The sequence below is a fragment of the Nelumbo lutea genome, chromosome 3 (genome assembly GCF_056320005.1).
Source record: "Nelumbo lutea isolate HS-2025 chromosome 3, American lotus-T2T, whole genome shotgun sequence".
Lineage (NCBI taxonomy): Eukaryota > Viridiplantae > Streptophyta > Magnoliopsida > Proteales > Nelumbonaceae > Nelumbo > Nelumbo lutea.
Window position 1 is genome coordinate 31,474,130 of NC_142686.1, and position 26,329 is coordinate 31,500,458.

The following is a 26,329-nucleotide window of genomic DNA, read 5'->3' on the forward strand; positions in this document are numbered from 1 at the left end:
CTCTCTCTCTCTCTCTCTCTATCTATATATATATATTTTAGTTCCCTGCTTTTTTCTTTTGATCCCCCCCCCTTTAGCAACAAGATTGAAGTGGTCCAAATTCTTGAAGTTGTTCCCTATCATTTCAATGGGAAACACCTCCAACTGTAGCAGTGGTCTCCCACCTGCAATAGAAGCCTCATTATAGGTAGGTACCAGAAAGGGTGAGTGCATACTTCTATATTCCATTTGTTAGTTTGGAGTTGGGCAACTTTCAAAGGTGATGAGTGATGCCTTTAGTGGCTTTTCAAGGGTTGATGCTGAAAATTTGGAGGTCTTTAATTTGGAATTAATGAGGCTTGTAGTTTGTCTAGGTTTCCCTAACTCAACTTGAACTTGCTACGAGTAGAGGTCAAGTGGGAGGTGTTTCAGTCCAAGGTGGTATGGTAGTAGAGGACCCTGTCTTAACTAAAGTCCAAGAGTGTGGTGCTCGGAGCTTAGTCTGATGGGGGTTACAAAGGTAAGGTTGTAATGGTCAAGGAGGATCCCTCCTCTTGGTTTAGCTAGCTAGGTTTCATAAGAGGCAAGGGATGATAGTGTGGGTGATAGCTAGGGCTCAGGTTTGGCTGGGAGTGGATAGTGTTTGGGGCAGATGTTGGGGTCATGGTTGATGTAGAGGTAGGCTATGACCTTTCAAAGCTCAAGCTGAGGTCAAATATGGGGTTGGTTTATATAAGAGAGCAGGAGAGGCTAAGGGTGAAGCTCGTTAATATAATGTTGACGATCGACAACAAATTACAAATTAGTAGGATGGGAGTGGCATTAAGAGGGGAAGTTAGGCCATTGTTGAGAGTAGGGGTAGCCGTGACCCGTGAAGTGGTTGAGGGACATGATCGTGAAGGAGGGTAGCATCCTGTCTGCAGGCAGTTCAGTGTACTTGTACGGTGGAGCACATTGATCAAGTTGGAAAGGAGTTTGGACTCTTTTTCTATAGAGGAGAGTGAAAGTAATAATAACCCAACAATATAATTCATGGTATATATTGGGTTTGACTGAGGAAGAAGCAAGAGGCAGGGGATGATGTCTCTTCTGGGCATGATGAGGAGGACTTTATTTTGGTTGATTTTGACAACATAAAATAATAATCTATCCTTTGGTGGGAAATCAACTGGTAGTGTAGGAATAAAGTTGAGTAAGGTTGGTGGAGTTGTGTAGTTGAATTGGTCAAGACAAAGCCTGAAGTTGGAGGCTTAAGGTACAGGGGGGACGTGGAAGGCACTCGAGGTAATTTACAGGACTGTCTTCGGTTAGGGACGTCCTTAATTTTGATTTTGTTAATTGGTAGTGGGAGGGGCATCCTCTTGCATTCATTGGGCTGGTTTTAGTGGACTTCATATTGTATATATAGTTTGATCAGTTTGATATATCTATGTTTTTCACTGTGAACACAATAGTAGTTTGATTGTCTCCATCACAGGATAATTAACAGAAATGAGGTTTTTGCATATATAAATATAGCAGAAATATATAGAGGATCTAGAATATTTGTGAAAAGACACAGGAGGAGGCTTAAGTAACTTTTTCGATATATACCCATAAGTTAAAAGGGTATTTTCAGCCTTATTTTGAACGTTTAATTTCTATATACTGCAATTATTAATTTGTGAACGATTTTGTAGAAGAGATATGATGGATGGAATAGACCGAATATCATGCATTGAATCTTCAGCCTTCACAATGAGGTGAGGTAATAAGCGCGCATTAATTAGTTTTGGCTGTACAAGGCTCCACAATGGACCAACTGTGTCAACTGGTCCCTTTTCTCTGGTGCTGTCGACAACTACTTCATCTCTAACATGTGCATGGTCTAGATTCATGACCAAGTCTGCCAAAATGTTGAACATCGACATCAATAGCATAGAGAAATTCCTAATATATATGAAGCCAACCTGCCCCCAACCCCAGTCCCCAGGTTGAGAAAAATCAGTTTGTGGTTTTCATATTTGTTTTTCTTATTGCTTTGGGCTGTGTTTAATTTGTCGACTCAGTTTGTGTTTTTTAAAATGGAACTTGGCAAATCAATTTATTAATATAGAAAGGAAGTGGATCCATTCAAAGTTGTATGCAATATTGCTGGTCCAGAAGGCAACATCAACTGTACTGATTGAACAAACGTACATACTTTGGAGAAAAGAAATAAAGAATAGAAACTTTGGTACGATTCATAGAAACAACTGTATTTTGACATGACCGGCCGGCCGGCTCAACCAACCACCCTGCCTTTTCAGGTCTGTATCCAACCATTGGATTTGGCTGGCTGTCTCCAGCTTCTATAATTTCAAAAGGTTGAAGTCCCAACCAAGCAGCTGAATAATCCAGTTCCTGTATTTAATCAGGCCTAAACAATGGTCCTTGTCGGAATTTTAAAGTTCTTTGGTTCTTTTTCTTTTTGGTGGTGGTGGTGGTGTTGGGGATGAAGCTTCCTAGCCATCTAAAAATTCATTTATTTTCCTGTGAACCTACACACTTACACAGTACGTAGTTAATAAATACTCGTACGAGAGAGAGAAGAGTTTGCATGTATAATTTGGTTTCTGCAATTAAAACCCCAGCCAAAAACTTAGTTCAAACAAAAGTTGGATGGTGGAAGATCAGCTACAAAAATTTCTTCTTTTAATTTTACCCTAAGGCTATATTTGTTTGAGCTGTAAATACATATATTTACATTGTTGATTAGGAGGCTTCTGGTTCACTGAACCATGTAAAAATGAACAATTGATTTTTTGAGATTTACACAATTGTCGTTTGGCAGTCATCACGGTGTAAAAGTGTAAATACAAGTTTCCATTGAATTTTGAGAAGAAGATGGAGTTTTACATCAATTTTATCGGTCGTAACTTTCCACCCAATCTTGATGTAAAACTTGTCTAGATTGGAATTTTATGCTCATTTGCGATAAAACAACCTCACATTCAAACGCTAGTAAAATCGGGCCAGAGTATAAAATTTACCCCGGTTCTCTATTTACACCTCAAACAAATGCAATCTAAGACTCAATTTGGAAAGAGTACAAATACAAATATGTAGAATACAAATTTTGTATACATTTGTATTGTAGATATTTGCATGCGTATAATATACAAGGGTACAAGTATTTTGCACATATAAAACAGGTGACACTACCAAAAAGCATATCGCTAGCATTGCTTTTAAAATTCAGTTGAATACCCTAATTTAGGAAATCCATATTATTTGAATATCATAATTTTCTTTCCAAATCTTGAATTGTTTCAATATATTTTGAAAGTTATGTTATAAGCACAGCACAGTTTTCTTGAATAAAAGAGCCATGACTGATAAACATGTATTATGTGCCCTAGACCGGTCCAAGACTAGGGGCGGATAGAAATGATAATTTGACCCATCCCTATTAGGGTTCCATATGTTCCATTATTACCAGCGGAATGGAATAAATGGCCACCCTTGCTCAAAGATAATCCACTGAAAGGGGAGGTCCATAGTATAGTCTTTTTTTATAATGCGACAAAGTTGCATAGTGTCTATTTTTCTTTGATTAAGAGGTATTTACATGGGTTTGCCTTGGTATCATGTTCATACCATTGTATATAGTTCTAGTGTGAGTGTGTGTATATGTGTTTAACGTAAAAAAAAAAAATATATATATATATATATATATATAGATTTGCAAATAGGAATGACTGAGGCAGGGTGGGGCAAATTCGGAGATCCTCAACCGTTCCTTGTGGGGATAGACATGAATCAAGCTATTTGTGAGATATTCGATCTCAACTCATAAAATGTCTGATTCAATTTAATCCAAATTGAGCTTTGAGGCAAGACCACGCCTAATATACAGGCTTGATTGCTAATTGAACCGAGTTTAAATAGAATGAATTTCATGAACCTAATCAAGTTTATATAAAATATTTTTAAAATTTTATATATAATTTTTAATTTTTCTTTTTATATGAAGCTTGGCTCATTATCAAATTTGAGGTAAGCCAAACTCAAACATATGAAATTTTGAGTTGAACCAAATTCAAGCTAGTATTTCTATCTCAAATTTAAACTTGAGCTTTATTCTTTTCTATCAAGCCAAGATTGAATAGTCTATTATTTGTGTGTTCACTCATATCCACCCCTATCCGGGACCATGCATGGTCATTAATATTTTGGGGTCCATGCTAGCCAATAGCCATCCAGAGATGGCTTAATGAAAGAAAGGTAGCCTAACATCGTACACATATATATGTCACATATGTAACACCAATAACTGCATGATATGTTGTTGGAGAAAACAATAAACTATAAATGATGGTACCATGAAACTTATTAATGGGTGCGAATGCATAATTAGTGTTGATAATCTAATCCCAGCAATATTGAGCCACGGTGGAGAATTTGTAGAGATAAAAGCAAATTTATATTTCAATCTATATCCATGAGAGAGAGAGAGAGAGGTATATTTAATCCTTAAAGGCATCCCTAAATCTGGCAGACTGCAGATAATTGAGTTGAGTTGAGTAGCTCGACCGTCACATCCTATAAAATATCTCCTTCAGTTGTTTCCGTCTTTGATATGTGGTAACAGGTTAGTGAGAGAAAGAGAATTCAGCGTTGTATAGATAGATTTAGAAGGATAATAAGAGAAATCGATAGAGGATGGGGATGTCGGTAATGCCCGTGACCTAGCCTAGGGCCCTTTCTAATTTTTGAATCATTTTCGCTTTATAAAAATCAACAAGAATAACCAATATGCTTCCGATTAATCATGCACAAATCTCGAGGCATGAAGACTGATGATCCGAAAAAAATAATAAAAGAAAAAACAAGTATATAGTATTTGATTTACAAGGTCAACCACTTCAGTAACTGGAAATATTTTGTCATCAAACCAGGGTGACAAAAGGGTTCTATTGCACAGCATTTATACTATGCACCAGAAGCAAACCTATCTGGAGAGAAAAAGCCAAGGACTGTCCTAGAACAACCCCATTTTGGAGCAAAGCATGAGATGGGCCCACCACAAGATTTTACCATCTGGGTGGGGTCATCTCTGCTGATCAAAGAAAAGAATTGATTCCATCAGAATGAAGTGCAACATGAAGTATGGGAATAAGCTTTCTTCCAAGCCTATATATTGCACCAAGCAGGAGTGGTTATACGTACCACAAGGTTCGTATCATTTGAACTCTTCTTTGATGATCATTCCCATAAATCAAATATAATGTGAATTTAATATGAGAAGAAGGCAAATAATGGAAGAATCCAATTAAGCGCTCTCTCTCTCTCTCTCTCATGAGTCTCATCTCAACGGAATTTTGATGAAAATATAAAGGAAGAGGGTGAATGATGGGGTGAAAAGTGAGGGGGCAGGGGGGTAAAATAAATGAAGACAGGAGGGCGACGTTATTGCTCGAGACAGAATTGACAGGCATAATTTAACTGCAGGAACATAGACGGACAGACATGTTCCTTGAGATAAATATTTTAATGATGATTACACCATCATTCATTCACTTTGTTTTTCTTTTCTGTGACCGAGTGTCTGCACCCACTATTGACTGCTGTTAAGAGTAGTGTGCTCTCTGCAATCCAAGCCTATAACCACATTCCTTCATTTATGACTTTCCTTATATAGGTATTTATGCGACCTTCAAAATTTCAATGATCTGTCTTGTCGATCCATCACTCCTGAAACCCTAATCCACTTTGTTTCTCCAGATTAGGCTTGGTATTGTATTGATTTGTTTTTGCTCTAATTATGTAAAAGGGATTCACAGGTAGGTAGGTGGTAAGTTGTTTGTACGTGCGTGGCGTCCAAAGAAGAAGCAGTTCAAAGCAAATTGTTTAATTCAAAGCTTCACCATTAATCCTTGATACAATGTTTAGTTGGATGCTTTAGATAGAATTATTAATTAAACATGGAATTTAATTTCAGGAAGAAAAAGTCATGGGGAATCTAATTAAGTATTTATAAGTATTGAATGTAGCCAAGCCAAACCTTTCATAATTACTCCATGGGTCTTAGTTATTTTTTTACAAAAGAAATGGGAAGTCATAAGACATGGATATTGGAAATTAAAAGAACATTAAATATATAAGAGAAACACTACATGTATATATACCCTCATAGCCCTACAAGACAAGCTAGCTTAGCTTTGAATTCATAGTTGGTCTGTGCCAAATAAGAAAATCGAAGTATTGCACCAACTCAAAAATGGGTAGGTTTTAACAATGACATCGATGGAGATCTGACCTCTGAAGTGGGTCATTAGGGTTTGTGAAATTCATCAAAATGAGTTCATTACTATCTCAACGTTATTCCCTGCTCCTTGTAATAAATATTAGTAGTAAGTACTAAGTAGCCATGAAAAGCCTATAATGTATTAGTTTAAGACTACTTAATAAGAATGGAAGTGAAAGACCAAAGGAGAGCCAAAGTCCACGCCTTTGTAAGGTAGGGAGGGAGGGTATGAGTCAAGGAATTAAAGACACCCAACTGCCTCTAAACTTCCTTTATGATGTGAAAATTTCTTTCTAATTTGAGAGAGAGGGAGAGAAACCAGTAAAGTATAATATTATATTGAAAAGGATAATAATGGAATGGAATGAATATTGAATACTAGAAGGGCAAAGTCATTGTATGGCCCAATTACACATGGGCAAGTAACACAAAGTTGTACAGCTTTGAAGTTGACGTTAGAAAGCTAGAAGTTTGAGTGGATCCAGCTCTATCGTGTCATATTGAGAGAGAGAGATGTCGTAGCCCTAGATGGCCCACTGATCGAAAAGAAGGTATTAATGATGAGGCAGAGAGAGGAGGACTTTTTTGGCAGCGACGAAAAGAAAGAGGAGAGAAATCATTTTGTAATCCATTGCTTTATGATTGAAAGAGGAGAGAGAGAGTAGAAAAGCTTGTTCTGATCTGACGCAAGGAGCTTCAGAGGGTCTATGATGATGATGGCCTTATCATGGGCACAATCGTGGAATGGTGGTTTTGCTTTGCCCTTGCTTTTATTTGGTTGAGTTTTCAGTTGTTGCTTCCGCTTCGTATCACGCTGCCCGAGGCTGCGACTAACGGGCAGCGGTCAATTCACTCAATACTCAAAGTTGGAAGGAAATGAGGGCCACTGACCTTTTACATCACATCTCAGAGAGAAAAAGATAAAAAAAAAAGAGAGGAGAGAGAAATCTTTGGCTTTGCCTTGTTTTTTAATTTCAATTTCTTCTCTCTCTCACAGACTCACACACACACCGAGTGGGGGCCGAGCTGACAATGTCCTCCACGAACGTCGCTGCTGGCCCTGTCTTCTCGGCATTTAAAGCGCGGGAGCAGTGACAAAGATTTACGATGAGAGCCACAACACAAAAACACACAGCTCGAAAGAAATCCCCCACCGTGAACGTGATGGATATACGAACACTATCTACATTCTGCAAATCAACTGCAATACACTCTTGCCTTCTTTAATTACTTCCCTTCTAATCCTATTTTAGTTAATTTTAATTCTGTTCTCATTATGCTTTATAACAATACATCTTAAAGCTTTCAATTTCTCATCCTGAGGCTGAGTTATCACCTCTTTCTTTCATTGATTCATTCATTCCGTACTACTACTACCACCATTATTATTATTATTATTATTATTATTATTATTATTATTATTATTATTATTATTATTATTAAAGATGATGAAATAATATGCTCCTTTGAGTTTCCACCTATATAGATGTAAGTAGAATGAATAAGTGAGTGGGGTAGCCATAATTAACTAGGTTTTATTCAGGTAGAGGAGATTTCCCAGGTAGGACCTATCGTAAGGTAGGCTTTTTGGTGAAATTGATTTTGGACGCTGGTTTTGGAGTTATTAGGTAATAGTAAATAATTCTTTCTAGTTGGGTGATAATAATGCAAAACTTCTTTTGATTGTGACTTTGTATTGAGATGAAGAATAAAATAGATCATACTACAAATTAAGTAAAAAAATTGAAAAAAAAAACAAAAACTGATGTTTTCTTGGCTGATGTCTTATAACCAAAGAGAACGATTGGCTTGGTAGCAGACGTCTTCTTGAGGAGATCAATTACCACAATTAGCAATTATGGTCTGATCAAGATTGTCTGATTGGTTAAATGTTTAACAGCTATTGCAATTTCATCATGGTCATCATCCAAGACTAGTCCCGACTTTAAGGGGTCTGCTACATGGAGCCTTTCATTCTATCCAATGCTATTCATCCATTGTTAGATTATGGGCCCTTAGATCATTTCTCACACTTCAGCCCATATCATTTTTGGTACATCCTTGGGATCGTTTCTACTGACTGGTGCCAGATTCTAATTGCTCACATTGTCAGATTATTATTTACATGGTTAGGATAACTAGTGCAGCTTTGCTGCTATAGCTCTTTCATATAGTTGTAATTTTGACATGCTAATGTGCATAATGGATGCATAATGGGCCAACAGCATCAAACATGGGCTTAGGTCCATTTTGGTGTCTGTACAATATTATAGTTTGTAGTACAGACACCGCGGAAGGTGTTTATTATGATCAATTTGGAGTTTCAAATTGCAGAACTCAATATAGGTTCTGCGACTAAAAAGCAACTTGATTCAATGGTTTCTGCAATCTGGTGGGTAATCGGTTTTCTATGCTAGAAGAGCTGCAATAGTTCAAACCATAACAAAGGAGTATAACTGCTTTGATGGGTTGAATGGTCCAAGTATGTTTTGCCTATTTTGTTCATAGAATAGTCTCCTTGATGGGTTCCATATGGAATCAAGATTTTTAAGGTTAAAGGGTACTTGATTGAGGTGTTCCTTATAAATGGACAACTTTTTGCTGAAATTATCCCACCGAAGTTTGGTCCTTAACTCTAAGCCACTAAAGTTGAACACCATTTGGGCTTAATGAGGATTGCATCACTTTTAAAGGGTCACTGGGCCAAAAGATATAATGTACCTCAGTGATTTCATCACAATTAATCTAAAAAATGGAAAAGTTAATCCCCTTAGGCTGTATTGTTCGCTTTCAAAGGAAGTTTGAGAAAATAGTGAGTAGAGGAAACTTGTTAAGCAATTTCACAAAAAAAATTAAAAAAAAAAAAAGAAAGAAAAACAAAAACAGCCTTACTTTTAGAAATCTAAAATGGTTAAGAAATTTTGGGCTATCCTATCCAGCAACAAGTTTGTGGATAATATAAAGGTAGCACATAGTTTGAAATTACTCAAAATGTATGTTAAGATTAGTGTAAGGAGGATGTCAAAATCACTGAGAAGTGAAGAAATTGTAGGGTATTTTAGGTCTAATTGAAATTGGATATTAGGACAGTTCTGATAGCTGCCAAGCAAGAAACTGAACCTTGCAGAATACTACTATTCACCCCAAATACATGCTTGTACCTCGGCAGGTCCAATTAAAATTGGACATCAGGACTGTCCTGATAGCTGCAATGCAATGCAAGAAAACTGAGCCTTACAGACTCAGACTACTATTGACACCATATGCACATCCTTGTACCCCAGCATTTATTGTGAAAGGGCTATATCGATTGACAAAGCTCCAACACTCATAAATTACTTGTATGTTTCTATATATATATATATATATATTGAGTGAGAGAGAGAGAGAGAGGGAGGGAGGGGTGTATGACAATCAGAGTACATGAATCCAGTCGTTAGTGATCCATCTTGGTGAGAATGATCAATCATCTAAAGGAGTTGGACATGTTCGCGCTGCACCCATATCTGATTTGTCTTGTCTAAATTCTCGTGTCCCTCTGACAAATATGTAAAAGCTGTGAGCCCACTCTAGTAAGGGTTCTACCCTACATTTTTCCAAACAGACAAGGCTTCAGCAATGAGTCTTTGGAACTGCTTTCTTTTCCACCCTAAACCAAGTCATCCATTGAAGATCACACCAATGGACACATTATGAAAGTCAGAAAAGATGCCTGGAAAAATACCCAAAAAAGAAAAAAAATGAGCAATTACCTAGCCCACTTGTACATATTGAATTGTATTTATCCATTCAGTAACAACCGTAGTTGTTAGAACAAATTTCCTGTCATCGAGGTTGCACGTAAATTGCTATCAGTAACAGTTAGGCAAAGATATGATAATAATGATACAAATCACCGATACCATCTTTTCCTCATAGATCCATCTCCCTCATCGTGGAATTATTAAAATCAATCACCTAACCTCACTACAATTGGGCCCATCAGTTAATTACGTCTGTCCCAGTTATAGCTTCAGCCTTCTAGCCCATGCCATCCACCAGTCCGTTCTTGGCAGTTCGAAAATGCAAGGGACTGAACGTTGTTGTTAGGGTTTAGTGTCAACTCACCCCACTATATATGGAATGGCAGTAATCAGAACTTGTAGGCTAATAGGCTTTGGACCGTCAGGTCAGATCACATCGCATAGCGATAATATAGCAAACATTTTGTGTGCATGTAAAATTGAAAGCCAAGTAAACCATTGGTGGCCTCGTGGCAGCCCCCCAAAGGGGAATGTCCTTTTTAGTTGGCAAACAACTTGGCCTCTGATTTAAGGCCCTCATCTACATCCTAGTATCCATCAAATATATATTAGATGGGGTCCCCACTTGTTTCTACTACTGAGGAGATGAAAAAGGTAAAGAAAAAACAAAAGGAAAGCGATTATACTCACCTTTGTGGTCCAGTTATGTAGCAATCGTGACAAAGTTCCTACGAAATGAACTGTTGCAATCGCAAGGCAAGAAATGCAATTGGTAACCATAAATGGCAGACGTAGCTATCTCTCAAAGTTATTCTGAAATGATGAAACACTACTAGATACGTTTCAGACCTTGTGGAGGGGCGTATTTCCAGTGGGACAGCTCAAATCAAATAATTAGGTAGGTTTTGTTCCTTTCATACTCCAAAATCATCCCACCCTATCGAGAAATGGACCACAACCAAGAAAAGATAGAAACCCTTAGCAAAGGTACCCATTACTAAAAAGCATACCTATCTCTGACAATCTATTAAGATGCAGAGTTCAAAATCCATGATTTATTCCGTGAGTACGATAAGCCACAATCAGAACCTCGTACAAATTAGTAAATGGTTTGATGACCAGATATGTGCCATAAAATTGGTACATGGCAATCAATTGGACCTCATCAATGGGCAAGTCTTTGATGGACCTTAACTTGGAAAATAGATGAATTGAAGCCAACGTTCACGTGATTAGCCATGATTGTGAAGTTATTACCTATAGACTTGTTTCAAGCAATGAGGTGCGCAAGCCTTGCTTAAATGAAAGTTTATGCAATCAGTCATCAAACTACTGTTAAAGAAAACTCTTTCACATTCCTATTACATCCATGGGCAGTTGTGTTAATCTTACCATGCAACGACCTGCTTTTGTTTCCACAAGTATTCACAAACATCTAGTAATCAAGCATGTCTATCCACAACATTTTTAAGTGTTTTGCGAAGTAACACGTTAAAGATATTGAGACCTCACTATGGCTGAAAGAAATTTTTTGGTACAGTACCCACTCAGGTGGGGTTTAGAAGCGGCAGCAATGTTGGAGAATTTGGGGGCTGGATTTTGCAATTGACTTGAGAAATTATAATTTAAGTTAGACCTACAGATGGGGTTTTATTTGACTTGGACAACAAACTAGGCAATCTCCACGCAAAGAAAATTAGATTTGAATTGCGACTAAATTTGAATTTGGAAGAAAAAGGGGATAACAAGTAAAACAATAAAGGCATAATAAGGATTAAGGAATTCTTTCAGCATCATAAATTAGTAGCAAGTTCTGAAAGGTATTATCTGTAATACGGCATCTTTACTCCCCAAAAAGAAAGTAATACAGCATCTGGTTTCCCTATGCACATCATATCTCTCCACAGTTCCAGGAGCTGAATGGAATATCCAGAGGGTCCTGCAGTTATTGCATCATGTTGATTAACCACCCAATTGATCTAAACATGCCTTGGTAGAGAGGCTTTGACATCCTAATAGTGATACACATCTCATTAGCAAACTTCCCATAGTCTATCCACTCACTATGCAACTATAATGAAAAATATCAAACATCACTAACAGTTTTCTACCCAGTCAGAGGTTGTATTCTTTGCAATCCCTCTGTTTTTATAGCTCTATCTATTTGGAAAAGGGGAAATCCATGAGTATTGGTCAAGAAAAACAACTTTCTTAAATACTTGCCTCGTAATGGTAAAGAGAACTTTAAGCACACGGCACTATTTTAACCAAGGCCAATGGGTCAAACAACCAGTATTTTAAGCATACAGGAGAGACTTGAATGTTGGTTTTCGAATTTTCATACACCATAGAATACACAATATATAAGACCGTATATAATTCAAATAACACCATACAAAAGCATATCCATCTGCATAGTTCTCTTTTGCAAGATAGAAAACTTCAGTATGCCTCATCATCATCACCATCATCATCATCCAAGTAGGATTCATGTTGCCAACTATATGGGGTTGGCAACATGAATCCTGCTTCACCATTCCATTCTGTTTAATGTCATATCCATTGTTAAATTATGGGCACTTAAATCATTTCTAACTACTTCAACCCATGTCTTTTTTGGTCTATCCCTAGCCCTTCTAGCCCCTTCAACTTGCAACAGATCACTTCTTACAGGTGCTGGTGGTGGTCTTCTATGCACGTGACCAAACCATCTTAGTCTACTTTGGGATTAAAAACAAAGAATTTCCAATCCATTTGAATGTTTACAATACAATCATAAATAACTTCACGAAATTAATTGGTTTTTCCACATTTCTTATTTATTTCTTTATTTAAATGTAGAAGATACTATTGGACTGCTTATTTATATTATTCATTGTTAGTTCTTTCTTACAGGCCATTGCTTGGATGCTAAAATCTCAGGCTGACAAGTGTGAGAATGCAGGTTCAAGTCTTTGAGCATCCAATTTGTGCACCAAGGCATGACCAAATGTAGTCAGATAAGTCATGAAAAAGTGTCAGAACTGAGTTTTTCCTTAACCAGGAGGATGCCACTTCTTGCAAAAGAAGTGGGCGTGGAGAAGCTTCAGATTGAAGGAGATTCTAAGACACTGGTGGACTGGTTAAATAATCTGGAGGATGTCACTTGGGGCTACAAAAGTGAGTCAAAGAAATTCAAATGGCTAACAAGAAATATGTCTATAACAGTACAGTGGGTTGGGAGATCAGCTAATGCATTTGCCAATGTCTTGGCAAAACAAGGGATAAATAGGGAAACATTGTTCTGGGCACAACTGTAGCTCTTGTTGGACATCAACATTCATGTAATCTCTGTTGTAGTTTTTGTATTTGCTGTTCGGAGAGGCGGCACCTCGCGCCTCTAAGGGGATTTTCATGTAACCAATCATTAAATAAATGGAAGATGATTTTATTTATCAAAAAAAACTGGGTTTTTCCTTAATCCTTATTAAGGAACCATTTACATTTCCTATGGGTGGTTTCTATTCCTTTATTACTTTTATTGATGACTTCTCCCTATGCTTCTCTTCCCCTTGAACAAGGAAATATGTTGTGGAGAGTGCAATTGCTCAGGATGTGTTGCCATGTGAAATCAACTTAGGATTAAACCCAACTAATAAAGACTCTGCACTTCTCAATATGCTTCCTGTACTGTTCACCATGAAGTGGGTCCCAAATAATCTATCTTTTCCTACAAACACTGAAGGGAAGAGATACACGACAATGGACTTCTCCAGTTCTCCCATTTTCTGAGATTAAGACTTCCCTATGCAACTAATAGACCCTAGGGGTATCAACAAGTGGAAGTCACCCTATCCCATAAGGCTGCAACTTGGGCCAGGTTGGCCCAAACCCAACCCAAAAAAGCTGGATTGGGTTGAAGTTCAGGTTATGGTTAGGGTTGAACAGTATGAACCCAGCTTAACCTTGGGTTGGGTTAGGGTTACGGCCTTGGCCAAACCAAACCCAACTTAGTAACATTTTTTTATGCAAGCACTTGTGTATATATGTATGTATGCATTGGAATGTCGAGCATGAGAATAAAGCTTCGAGTCTGAGAGCGGCCACTATGCAAAAAATGCCAAAGGTAAGGACTATGTCCACCCCATGAGAATAAAGCTTCGAGTCTCAGAGCAGCCACTATGCAAAAAATGTCAAAGGTAAGGACTATGTCCACCCCTCCCAAGACCCAAATAGCTAGGACCAATATTGGGTAACCGCATTCTAATGCATGTGCTATGTATATATGTATGTCAACAATTTTAATTTTAAAGGTGACACTTTTCAGAAGCATGACAACTATGTATTTTTACATATAATAATGCTAAAACCGGATTGACCTCAACCCTTGAGTCTAGGAAATATGAACATTTGACAAAAGGAAGTAGACAAATTGGGCCAACCAAGCCCAAGCAGAAGTTTCGGGCTGGGTTTTTTAGGGTTAGGATCTCCACAGATTGGACTGCATAAGGGTTGACCTCAATCTGACTTAGTCTGGCCCGACTTGCATCCCTACCATGCCACATGTCCTTAGCTGCAAATAGGAATAGGTTGATGTTCTCATTCTTGTGGCTGAAAAACTTTTCCAGGGGTTCTGCGCACTTATGTAACTAAAGGAAGCTATGATAGCATTTGGAAGTGGTCAAGAGGAGGTTAAAGCTGATGGGATTGTTATGGGCAAAGGACCAAAATAGTGGAAGCTATCAAGAGGAAGCTATGATAGCCTCCTTTTTGTCCTCCATTAAAGTGGTCATAGCTTCCTCTAAAGTCTAGAAAAAGTCATCTACAACTCTATGGAAGTCATCTACATTGTAAAAAAGTCATCTACATCCCTCCATTGAACTCTATGGAAGTCATCTACATCCCTCTAAAGTCTAGAAAAGTCACCTAGAAGCAAAGGACCAAAATATTGATATGGACATATCATATCTGTATCGGTGCACCCAGATACGCATGGATACTGTTAGTGTCGACAGTCCAGGGGTACTTGAGTCATTTCATAGTGTTTTATCTAAGAGTGTTTTGTCTATGTCTGGAGTGTCCCATACATAATAAAGAGGGGTGCAAAGGTCTTTGTACTCAATGCAAACCTTATATATTTGATTCTAGCTAGCTGAGAGGGGTGACTTTTTTCTCTCTCAAAAGACATTTGAACTCTTCATCTTCTTCTTCTTCTTCTTCTTCTTCTTCTTCTTCTTCTCTTTCCCTTTTATTCCAGGAAGGAAATCAGATCTGATCGAACTGATAACATGGTATCAGAGCACTGATTTCCTACCCAGTTTTTTTTCCTTTTCAGCGCCTCCAGCACACCTATTCAGAGATTTCTTGGTTACTACCTAGAGGATCAAAGAGAGGACAAAAAGGAGTGATCGTTTTTTCTTTATGGAGGTATTCATGCCTCTGGTTGATGCAGTGAGTGTTGTTTCAGTGAACTTTTAGAGAAACCCTCTAATCGATGTACTGAAGAGGGACTATCAGTGATCAGTTTGTGTGCAACAGGTCGTGTGGGGTGTTTCAGTGGTCTGAAAGGGAACAGTTGTGGATTTCTAGACCTATTGTGGACTGCCTATTCACAGGTATACATAAGAAGTAAGTTTCTGTGTGTTTCTCTTTGATGAAAGTGGGTGGTAGGTGTGAGAACAGTGCTGAAACCTGTTGCAGAACATGTTTCTGAGTTTCTAGGTGTTTCTTGTTGCTAAAAGTGGGTGATAGGTGTGAGAACGGTGTGTAGTTGATTGGTAATGGTGTAGTGTGGTGCTGTGGAGTGAAGTTGCCCTCTTTTCTAATACCCATGGCAACTGTAGGAGAGTAACAGTGATAAAAAATCTAGTGTTATGATCCCCCCTGATTTTCTGAATGTACAAATGACATCTATCAAGTTGAATGGTGAGAATTATATGACATGGGCCAAGCCCATGGAAATCTTTCTTTGAGCCAAGAAGAAGGTGAAGCATGTTAAAGAAGAAAACCCTCAGCTGATTCCCAAGGATATAGTGATTGGGAACAAGAAGATACACAGATTATGATGTGGTTGTGGAATGGTATAGAACCCAAAATCAGTGTGAATTTTATGTTTCTTGGTACAACTAAGGAGATATGGGACCATGCCAAGAAGCTTTATTCTAGAAAAGACAATACTACAAGAGTGTATCAGCTCTATCAAGAATATTTTAATCTACAACAAGGGAATCAAATACTTGAGGAGTATTAAGCTAGTATGAAGAACTAGTTAGAGCGCAGATTCTAGGAGGCTCTGCTCTTCCCTCTCTTGAGGATGTGTTTGCTCAACTCCGTAGGATTACTATTGGGTCTTCAGAGAGTTCCACTATTTCAAATAGATCAACCCTTACAGTGATGAAAGGGGGAGGTCATGGAAATAGAGGAGGTCATGGAGTTTAGGGAGGTCGCGGTAGACCTATGTTGAATCGTGGTGGTGGATGTAGTGGAGGTCGAGACTTAGGGAGAGGTCGTGGTTATAGGCCTAGGAAGTGTGCACTTTGTGGCATGGAAGGATACACTGTTAATTTTTGCTATAATCTACATGGGCCAATCATGTAGTGACAAGAAGTGGTGGTGAAGCAATTGATGCTTAGTAAGCTGACCAAGCACCCCCCATCTACTAATACCTCTAGGAAGGAGATGATGAGTATTCCACATGATGAGTATGAAAGGTTTCTTCAAGCTACCTCCTACTCGAATATTGTCAATCTTGCCAAATCAGGCATGGCTTGTCTAGCTTCCAAGCCTTCAGCCTAGAGTATCGGTTCTAGAGCTTCCAATCATATGACTAGGACTCCAGGTTTATTTTCCTCCCTTTCTCCATCCTCTATATCACAAATAGTTACTTTAGATAATGGTTCTACTTCTCCCGTTTGTGGTGTTGGCAACGTTGATATTGCATCATTATCTTTAGCTTCAGTTCTACATGTGCCCACATTTCCTTTTAACCTTACGTATGTTAGTAAATTGACCAAACCTCTCAATTGTTCTATAACTTTCTTTCCTGTCTCTTGTGTTTTTCTAGATCTCAATACGGGAATGAAGATTGGTGGAGGGCATGAAACCAGTGGATTATATTATCCTGATGGTGGTTGTTCGATAGTGGCTATGCAGTCTTCTCTTACACCTCTCCAATGGCATTACAGGCTTGGTCATCAATTTCTCAAGACACTTTGGTTACTTGTTCCGTCATTCCGTCGAATTTCTTCATTGGAATGTGAGTTATGTCAATATGGGAAACACCATCAGGTTTCCTTCAATCCTAGAGTTGAAGGTCATAGTTTGACTCTTGTTGCTTTAGTCTATTCTGCTATTTGGGGTCTAAACAGAGTTGTGGCGTACAATGGTTATGAGTACTTTATAAATTTCTTGATGATTATTCAAGGATGACATGGCTTTATCTTATGAAAGAAAAGAGTGAATTGTTCTTCATTTTTCAAAAATTTCATGCTGAAATCCGCACTCAATTTGGTGTTCACATTAAGATTCTTCGTTTTGATAATGGGAAAGAATATTACTATACACCATTTCAAGAATACTTAGAACAACATGGGATCATTCATCAAACCTCATGCACTTATACCTAGACCTATTCACGGGCAAGCTTGGGCCAAGCTTTCACTTGTTGTCAACAGTCAACACAATATATCTAGGCCCGAGCCCAACTCTCATAAAAGCCTAAGGCCCGAGCCCAACTCTCATAAAAGCCTAAGGCCCGAGCCCCACTTCTAGTCTAGATTCCAGATCTAGAATGTATATTGCCTTTGCAGCCTTGTAGGAAGGGTCAACGAACTAGAGGGGGAGAGAAAGAGAGAAACCTGATGGAGTTGTTTGTCACTGGTTGTTGGCTTGCCACCTATAGATGCCACCAGCCATTGTTGGGGAATGGGGACACCACCTACTCTGGTCTATATACTTAAAGCTTAGAGAGAATAGATTGGGGAAGCCGCTTGAGTACTCTAGTCCGTCACCTCGTCGCTCACTGTTGTAGTGTAAATGATACCACTGCTATCGCCGACCACCGCTGTGGAAGGGAAGAAGCCTTCCAAGTTCCAAACTTTCAGTCTAAGTTCGAACTTCGAACAAAATGGGGGAGGACGATAGTGCCGAATGAAAAAATTACGGTCAGGAAAAAAAATATGTACATTATTTTATTTTTAATAATATATATAATTAATATTTTATTATATAAAGTATTGTCGAGTCGGGCCGGGCTTTTATGTGAAATCCCGAGCCCAGCTACCTAGCATAAAATTAAGTCGGGGTTAGATAATAGGTACGGGTGGCAATTTTTCAACCAACCCACCCAACCCACCCAGTATCTAACCCACCCAACCTGCCCATTTACTTGGCGGGTTGTGTGATCAACCCATCACCCAACCCGCCCATTTAAATGGGTTGGGTTGGGTTGTGGATAACCATTGGGTTAACAATTACAAAGATAAGTATTAATTCCTTAGCCTTTTTTTTTATTTTCTTCATTTTGAATTAAATAATTTATAATTAATGCATTAATTTTCTATTAATTACTGACTAAATTTAGTTGTCTTGAATCAACACACTTCACCCAACATAAATCCAAATCAATTTGACCTAAGTTCAGATCAGTTCAACGTAGTCAGACCCAATCCAAGTCAACCCGAATCCAAAAGACCCCGGGCAGATGGTTCGGTACCGCTTTCTCTGCCTGGATTGGGTCGTTCGGTCCAACCAGTATTCACACCACCCAACCCAACCTGGCACAAGCTGATCCGGGTCGACCCGAATCTGAAACAGTTTTGGGCGGGGTGGTTCGGTGTCCGTAGCCTAGACCGTCCAACCGACCAATATCCACACAACCGACCCGAATCCGGACTGACCCAATTTGCTTACGTGGACCCGCTTCAGGTCAGTCGGTCCGGTCCCAAACCCGTGCACAAACCTGATATGGTCCGGTCCGAGTCAATCCACCATTGACTAAATTGGTCCGGTCCGACCGAACTATTCCAGATCTAAATGGTCCAACCACCCTTCATGTGATTAGCTCAAAGATAATCCAATTAGATAGTTCAAGTTGCTCTGACCGGTTTGAACCTATGTGGTTTGGTCAAACCCAAAATCTGAACATAGTCAAATGGCTTTGTCGCTTGTGTAAAAATAGCATGCATGTAATGTGATTTGAACCTTCACCACTTATGTAAATAGTAACTACAATTACCACCAAGCTATGACCAATTTATTTGTTAAGAGAGAGTTAGTTTCTCTTTTAAGTTCATAATTATAAGATTAATGGGTTTGAGCGGGTTGGATTGGGTTAAAGTGGATTTGGGTTGAACCCAACCCATTTAATTTTATAAAACTGGGTCATTAATGGGTTGGCGGGTTAGATGGGTTGGGTTGAAGCTCAACCCAAACCAAACCCAACCCAACCTACCCGATTGCCACCGCTAATAATAGGGCCCAAACCCACGGGCCTAATAATATGTCCAAGCTCGACCAAGGCTAGGCCAGGCCATTGGGCTACCTATCCCATGAACAGGTCTACTTATACCCCTCAACAAAATGGGGTGGCTGAATGCAAGAATCGACATCTACTTGAGACTGCTCAGTCCCTTTTGCATCATATGATTGTTCCTAAACATTTTTGGAGTGATTTTCTTCCCATAGCTTGTTTTCTTATGTTGTCTCCCTTTCCTTCCAGGGTTTTTGGCATGGTTCCAAATGTCGCCAAATGTCGCCCGACATATGTCGATGTCGAGGCTCACCAACATGAAAATGGATGGTAATATAAAATTTACATTATTTCGGTCGGACATTTCCTATATTTTGGAAATGCCGACCAAATCGATCCAAATAAAAAAAAAGACAGTTTTTCCTATTATGTCGACTAATGTTGACAGGATATTGACTAATGTACATTAATAATATAATATATTAGTATTTTATATTAATATAATACAGTATATTAATATAAATTATTCCATTAATAATTTCTATTTAATATTTCAAATAAAATATTTATAAAAAAGAATTAGAAAAATATAAATTGCAAAAGTATAAATTAATTACTTTATAATATAAAACATAAAATATATTTTTCAAGTAATAAAATATTAACTAGTTAGTATTTTTTAAAATATTTATTAAAATCAGAAAATGTTTATTATATTTTATAATAAATCATATTCTACATTTAATATAAAAAAACAGAGTAAATTTATTAAATTTTATACTAAATCATAATTTATTATAAATTTAGCATTAAAAATCATAATAAATTCATGAAGTTTTATAAGAAATCAGAATTTATCATAATCTTAATACTACAAAAAGGAGAATCAATTTATTAAATTTATAATAAAACATAATGTATTATAACTTGAATATTTAAAAAATCAGAATAAATGTATTTCTATTTACTAGTGTGAAATAAATATATTAGAATTTATAATAAATCAGAATTAAAAATAAGAAAAGAAAATATCAGATAACCTTGTAAAAACATCAAAATGCATAATAAATCAGTAAATCGTCATTTACTAATTTATTATTGATCTTAGTTTCTTAGCTTTATATAATGGTTGGGAATAAGATGAAGTCTATAAATATGTATTAATGCTTCTTTTATCATTTTACAGAATATCATTGCATATTTCCACATATTCCATAATATTTCCACAGTGTCTCTAATTTTTACAATATTTCCCCTCGACATTTCCGACATATGTCCTATATTTTAGTAAGCGACATTTCCATCGATATCGACATTTTAAACCTTGGTTTTTGGGTGTGTATGCTGTGTTCATAATCTACAGCCTGGGATGGACAAGTTAGATGCACATTCTACAAAGTGTATCTTTCTTGGATACTCTTGGACTTAAAAGGGCTACAAGTGTTATAATCCTACTTCTCAACGTTCCTTTGTGTGTCCCAATGTCACCTTCTTTGAGTTTGTTCCGTTCTTCGCAAGTAGTGATGTTTCTTCATCTCCTGTGCTCCCACTTCCAGCTCTTTTTTATGATCCCATTCCTCTTATTCTTGTTGTTCCCAAGTCTTTACCTCTTCCATTGCAAGTTCCTACTGAGCGACCACCAATCAAGCAAGTGTATACACATCAATAAGTACCGCCATACCGGCTCCTCCTCTAGTTTCTTCTTCGTCAACAGATCCAACAGTTGCTCCTAACGCTATGGTGCCTTCTTAGTTTGGCCTTGATCTCCTCATTGCTTTGCGGAAAGATAAACGTAGTTGTACTTTTCATCATATTTCTAACTATGTTTCTGTTTCTCATCTTTTTACTTCCCATCGTCAATTTGTTTCCCTTTTGTCTATTGTTTCTATCATGTGGGAGCTCACGACTCTTCCTCCCAGTAAGCATGTTATAGGTTGGAAATAGGTGTATACCATCACATGCTTACCAGATGGAAGAATAAAGCACCTAAAGACTAGATTGGTTGCCAAGGGGTACTCTTAGTTGTATGGAGTGGATTATATAGAGACCTCTCCTATTGCCAAGATTGGCTCAGGTCATGTGTTAATATCCTTAGCAGCTATGTATGACTGGCCCTTGTTTCAGCTCAAAATTAAGAATGCCTTTCTACATGGTGGTCTTAGTGAAGAAGTGTATATGGAGCAACCACCAGGGTTTGTTGCTCAAGGGGAGGATGGTCAGGTGTGTAGATTTAAAAAGGCAATTTACGGATTGAAACAATCTCCATGTGCCTATGAAGCAATGTCAAGTTGACCATTCAATGTTCAGCTATGATTCTGAAGTTGGGAAGATTCTGCTGGTAGTTTATGTAGATGACATTGTCATTACAGGCAGTGACAAGTTGGGGATTGACAAATTGAAGGCCTTTCTGCATGATCACTTTTAAACAAAAGATCCCAACAAACTGAAATAGTTTTCAGGAATAGAAGTTGCAAGGTCAAAGCATGGCATCAATTTGTGTCAAAGGAAGTATGTACTTGACTTGTTAGAAGAGACAGGATTGTTGGGTGCCAAACCAACCAAAACACCCATGGAGCCCAACATCAAACTAAGCACTGATGCGAGTGAAGAATTTGATGATCTTGGAAGATAAAAGAGGTTACTGGGTAAGTTAAATTATTTGACTATTATCCGACCTGACATTTCCTTTGTAATGGGTGTGGTCAGTCAATTTATGCGAAAGCCCCGAGTTCCCCATTGGGATGCAGTTTTGAGAATTGTACAGTATTTGAAATGAGCTCCAAGTTGTGGATTACTATACAAATCCGGAGGAAGTCTTGAAATAAAGGGTTCTACAAATGCATATTGGGCTGGCTCAATGTTCAATAGAAGGTCTACTATAGGGTACAATACTTTCCTTGGAGGAAATATGGTAACATGGAAGAGCAAAAAACAAACAGTTATAGCGAGAAGCAATCTAAAAATGAGTATAGAGCCATGGACACAGCTTGTGAGTTAGTGTGATTGAAGAACCTCCTCCAAGAGATTGGGTATACATTCAACAACCCTATGAAGTTGTATTGTGATACCCAAGCTACAATTTACATCACATCTAATCCAATCTTCCACGAGAGAATAAAACACATAGAAGTTGATTGTCACTTTAGGCCTCACGGAATGCCAATGAAGGATTTCAAAGTATAAATTATAGGGAAAAGGACAAATGATCAGATAAGTGACACAACTGAAACTCTTTATGTTAGGCCAAACAAATTGCCTTAAGAGTTCAAATGGTAAACTATACTACCCAGTTGGACCCCTAAACCTATCTAGTCACTAGTCACTACAATATTCAATAAACTAAAATATTTAGATTTATCAAAATTAAATAAACTAAAATATTTAGATTTGATAAATACTTATGACATACTAACACATGTTGAAAATGTTTAGATTTACCAAAATACTATTTGTGGAGTCATTTTCTACCTACATAGAAAGGATGGAAATGTTTAGTATCAAAACCCAAATCCACTTTTTCCCAACAAAGTAACGCCATCTAGATCTTATTAGCACAAAAGATGCTTCTTTTCCTTGGAAATGGATATTGCCTCCAAACATTCCTTCTTGATTTGTTTCTTCATGTAGATTTCTATTTGGACAAAACCATTGATATTGACCACTTGATGACAGGATATCCAAAATACATGCACATTATGTAGTCTAGATTTATTGAGGAACCATTCCCAGCCGTTGGATAAATTTCAATCATTCCATTAAAGTTTGGTTACATTTGTAAAATTATTTAGGTTGCAACAGGTCACCAAAGGGAATATCATCAATTAAGGATATTTGGTCAGATAATAGCATAGAAATTTCAGTAGAGAAAGTTGCATCCTTTGGAATGTCTCAATGTCATACCATTTGCAATCACTAGGAATTTCTCAAAGAAATACCTTAGCAGGAAATTATTAAGGTAGAATAGCTAATTAATTTTTGAGTATCAATTTTGGTGAATTCAAGGACCTCAAGTTTAGAAATGTTTGTGAAAATCAGGATGGAATTACTGCTTTATGTAACAGCTCTGCATAGACGAATATTTTTTATGTGAGTCTATATCAGGATTATTTTTATAGGGAGTTTATCTCTTCCCCCTTTTTTCTTGCATACCAGTACAACTTACCCATGTTTAAAAAAATGCTACCCATATAAAAGGATCTTTAGTTGATTACTTCCCTGGCAGTTGAACAATCTGTATTAAGAAATGAATTCAACAGATGCTTAAATGCATGAACTGCCATCATCCATGTGATGAAGACCGAATATAATATTTCTATAACCTATATAAAAAGAAAGAGTTTCATGCCCAACTTTAGTTGATGTTTGAATTTTTATTTCACAACCATATTATCCCTATTTTTTTATAACCTTCGTTTTTTGGTGATCTTTTAATGACATATTAAAAGAGAGAGTTCCATGCCCTTGATTTCACTCAATGTTCAAACCTTTAAGTTCCCAAATGTCCTTTCTTTCTTTTGTTTTATTTGAAAGGAATAATCCCACATAAGGCACCTCTTCTCAACAATTCTGTAAATGTGGAGCCTTTTGGTCCACACGCCAGCACAGTTTCATGAACAACTATTCAAAATAGAATGATATCATCACAATCAACTGAGGTGACTTCAATGGATATTTTATGGCCATTAAAGCTGCTAAGCAGGAACTCTCAGTGACACATTTCTCAACTGCATTAATCTATTTTTACTTTTTAAGCATTTCATGTTGTTGCCATCTCTTGCTCAAGAAATTGCTTCCCTCTTTTGCTTTGTGTAGTTAATAAACTAGAAAAGGTCTTTTGTTTTTAGGGTTCCTGAATCTTGGAAACTCTCATTTTGTAGCATTCAAGAATTTTCTATCTTAGAACCTTTGATTTTTCTTCTTTCTGCCTAGTTGGGACTTATTTTTATCTTTTGATTTTCAAAAGTTAACTTTAGTGTTTATGCAACTGAGTTTGCAAAAAGTCCAAAGAAATTCATCTTCTTCCCTTGTCATTGTCCTTCTTGTTTGAAGAATCAAGTCTGAAAAACGTTTTTGCTAGCCAGGTTTGAAAAATTATTCAGGATGATACTTTTAAAGCTTTTCCAATCTCTCGTATGCATATGCTCATTTAGGTTTCCTGAATATGTTTGTTGAGTATTCTCTCTATTTTCAGGCCCAGTGGGAATAGGAGACTCTACAAGGGCTGAGCTTCTAACTGCTGTAAAAGGGATACAGATTGCAAACCAACTTGGAGTGGAGAAGTTACTAATTGAAGGAGACTAAGGTGGTTGTGGGGTGGTTGTCAGACCCAGATACTGTCACTTGGGGCTATAGAGACCTTCTAAAAAAAAGTTATCTGGTTTACAAGGAATATGACTGTTGGATTTCAGAGGGTGGGCAGATCAGCAAATGCTTCGGCTGATTCTCTTGCCAAACAAGGGGCTTCTCGGGTGGGTTACTTTGTATTGGGTTACCGTGTAATTTTAATGTGCTTAGTTTGAGAAAGTATAGTCAACTAAAAGGGAAGGTGGAATGGTAGGAGTTGAAGTCTTCCTCCATCTTCCTTTATCTTAAAGGGGAGGTAGCATCCCTTGCCCCTTCTTGAGCTGATTGTATTTCTTTGTGCTCTTAACTAATGAAACTTTCTATTATATATAGATATATATATATATATATATATATATATATATATATACATATGTTTGTTGGGTGTTGGACAGAAGTCTCAAAGAGATTTTTATTCTTCTTTTTTTTTATTAACAAAGAGATTTTATTCTTACTTTATTTACTTTTTGGTATATACTTATATATTTATTTACTTATTTATTCAATTATCATGTGAACTATATTGCATGTGCAAAGCACATGCCACTCGGCTAATATCTTAAAACAGAAAATGAAATGAAGCAAGAAACAGAATAGCTATCTAATCTTCATTACAAGTTTCTGAGTCTACCAGATCAGTATTAAAAACTTTCCATGTTTAAAAATAAATAAGAAGGTAGATTGGAATTGCCTTTAGAGGATTCTGGAACTCAAAGGTTTTTGGGAAGTTTGGATTAAGTGGATGAAAGGTTGCATCAGATCGGTTTGGCTCTCAATCCTGGTAAATGGCTCCTCAGTTGATTACTTCAAAACTTCTAGAGGCTTAAGGCAAGGTTGCCCACTCTCCCCTCTCCTTTTTACTTTGGTAGCAGACATTCTGGATGCCTTCATGAAAAAGCCTATAGAACTTGATCTTACAAAAGGCTTTTCAGTGGGGCACAAGAATATCCAAATTTCTCATCTTCAATAATGCAGATAATACCATTTTCTTTATTGAAGTAAAGAAAGATTTTATCTTGAACATGAAGAGGATCTTGAAGTGTTTTAAAGCAGTAGCAGGGCTGAAGACAAATTTAGAGAAAAGCAGTATTATAGGCAATCGATACCCCCCCTCCCCCTCAATTGAAGAAAGATCTGAAGGATGCTTTGAGATGTAGGGTGGATTCTCTCCCTTTCTCATACCTAGGCTTCCCCTTAGGGGAAACCAGAGATCTGCATGCAAGTTTTTGGGATGTTGTCATTGAGAAATATGAGAGACGGAAAAGTAGTTGGAACTAAAATTCTCTCTCCAAAGGTGGTAGACTAACTCCCATCAAAGCTACACTCTCAAAGTTCCAGCTAAGGTCAGAAATAAATTGGAAAAAATCCAAAGAGACTTCCTCTGGGAGGGAGGAGGAGAGAAAGGTTGCCACCTAGTGAGCTGGAAAGTTGTATGCAAGGCCAAAAAAGAAGGGGGACTAGGGTTGGGACACATTTCAGAAAGAAATCAGGCTCTCCTTGGGAAGTGGCTTTGTAGGTACAAAACGGAACAAAACTCTCTGTTGGCCT

At 37.5% G+C, this 26,329-nt stretch overlaps 1 long non-coding RNA gene across 1 annotated transcript; it reads right to left on the reverse strand.

Annotated features, from left to right (window-relative positions):
• Positions 1-9,533: 9,533 nt before the first annotated feature.
• Positions 9,534-10,954, reverse strand: LOC148864022 (uncharacterized). Its single transcript, XR_016109062.1, has 4 exons — positions 10,840-10,954; positions 10,681-10,730; positions 10,000-10,069; positions 9,534-9,896 (listed from the first exon to the last, which is right to left on the reverse strand). It is a non-coding gene; the product is annotated as an uncharacterized LOC148864022 (long non-coding RNA).
• Between the last annotated feature and the right edge of the window lie 15,375 nt (positions 10,955-26,329).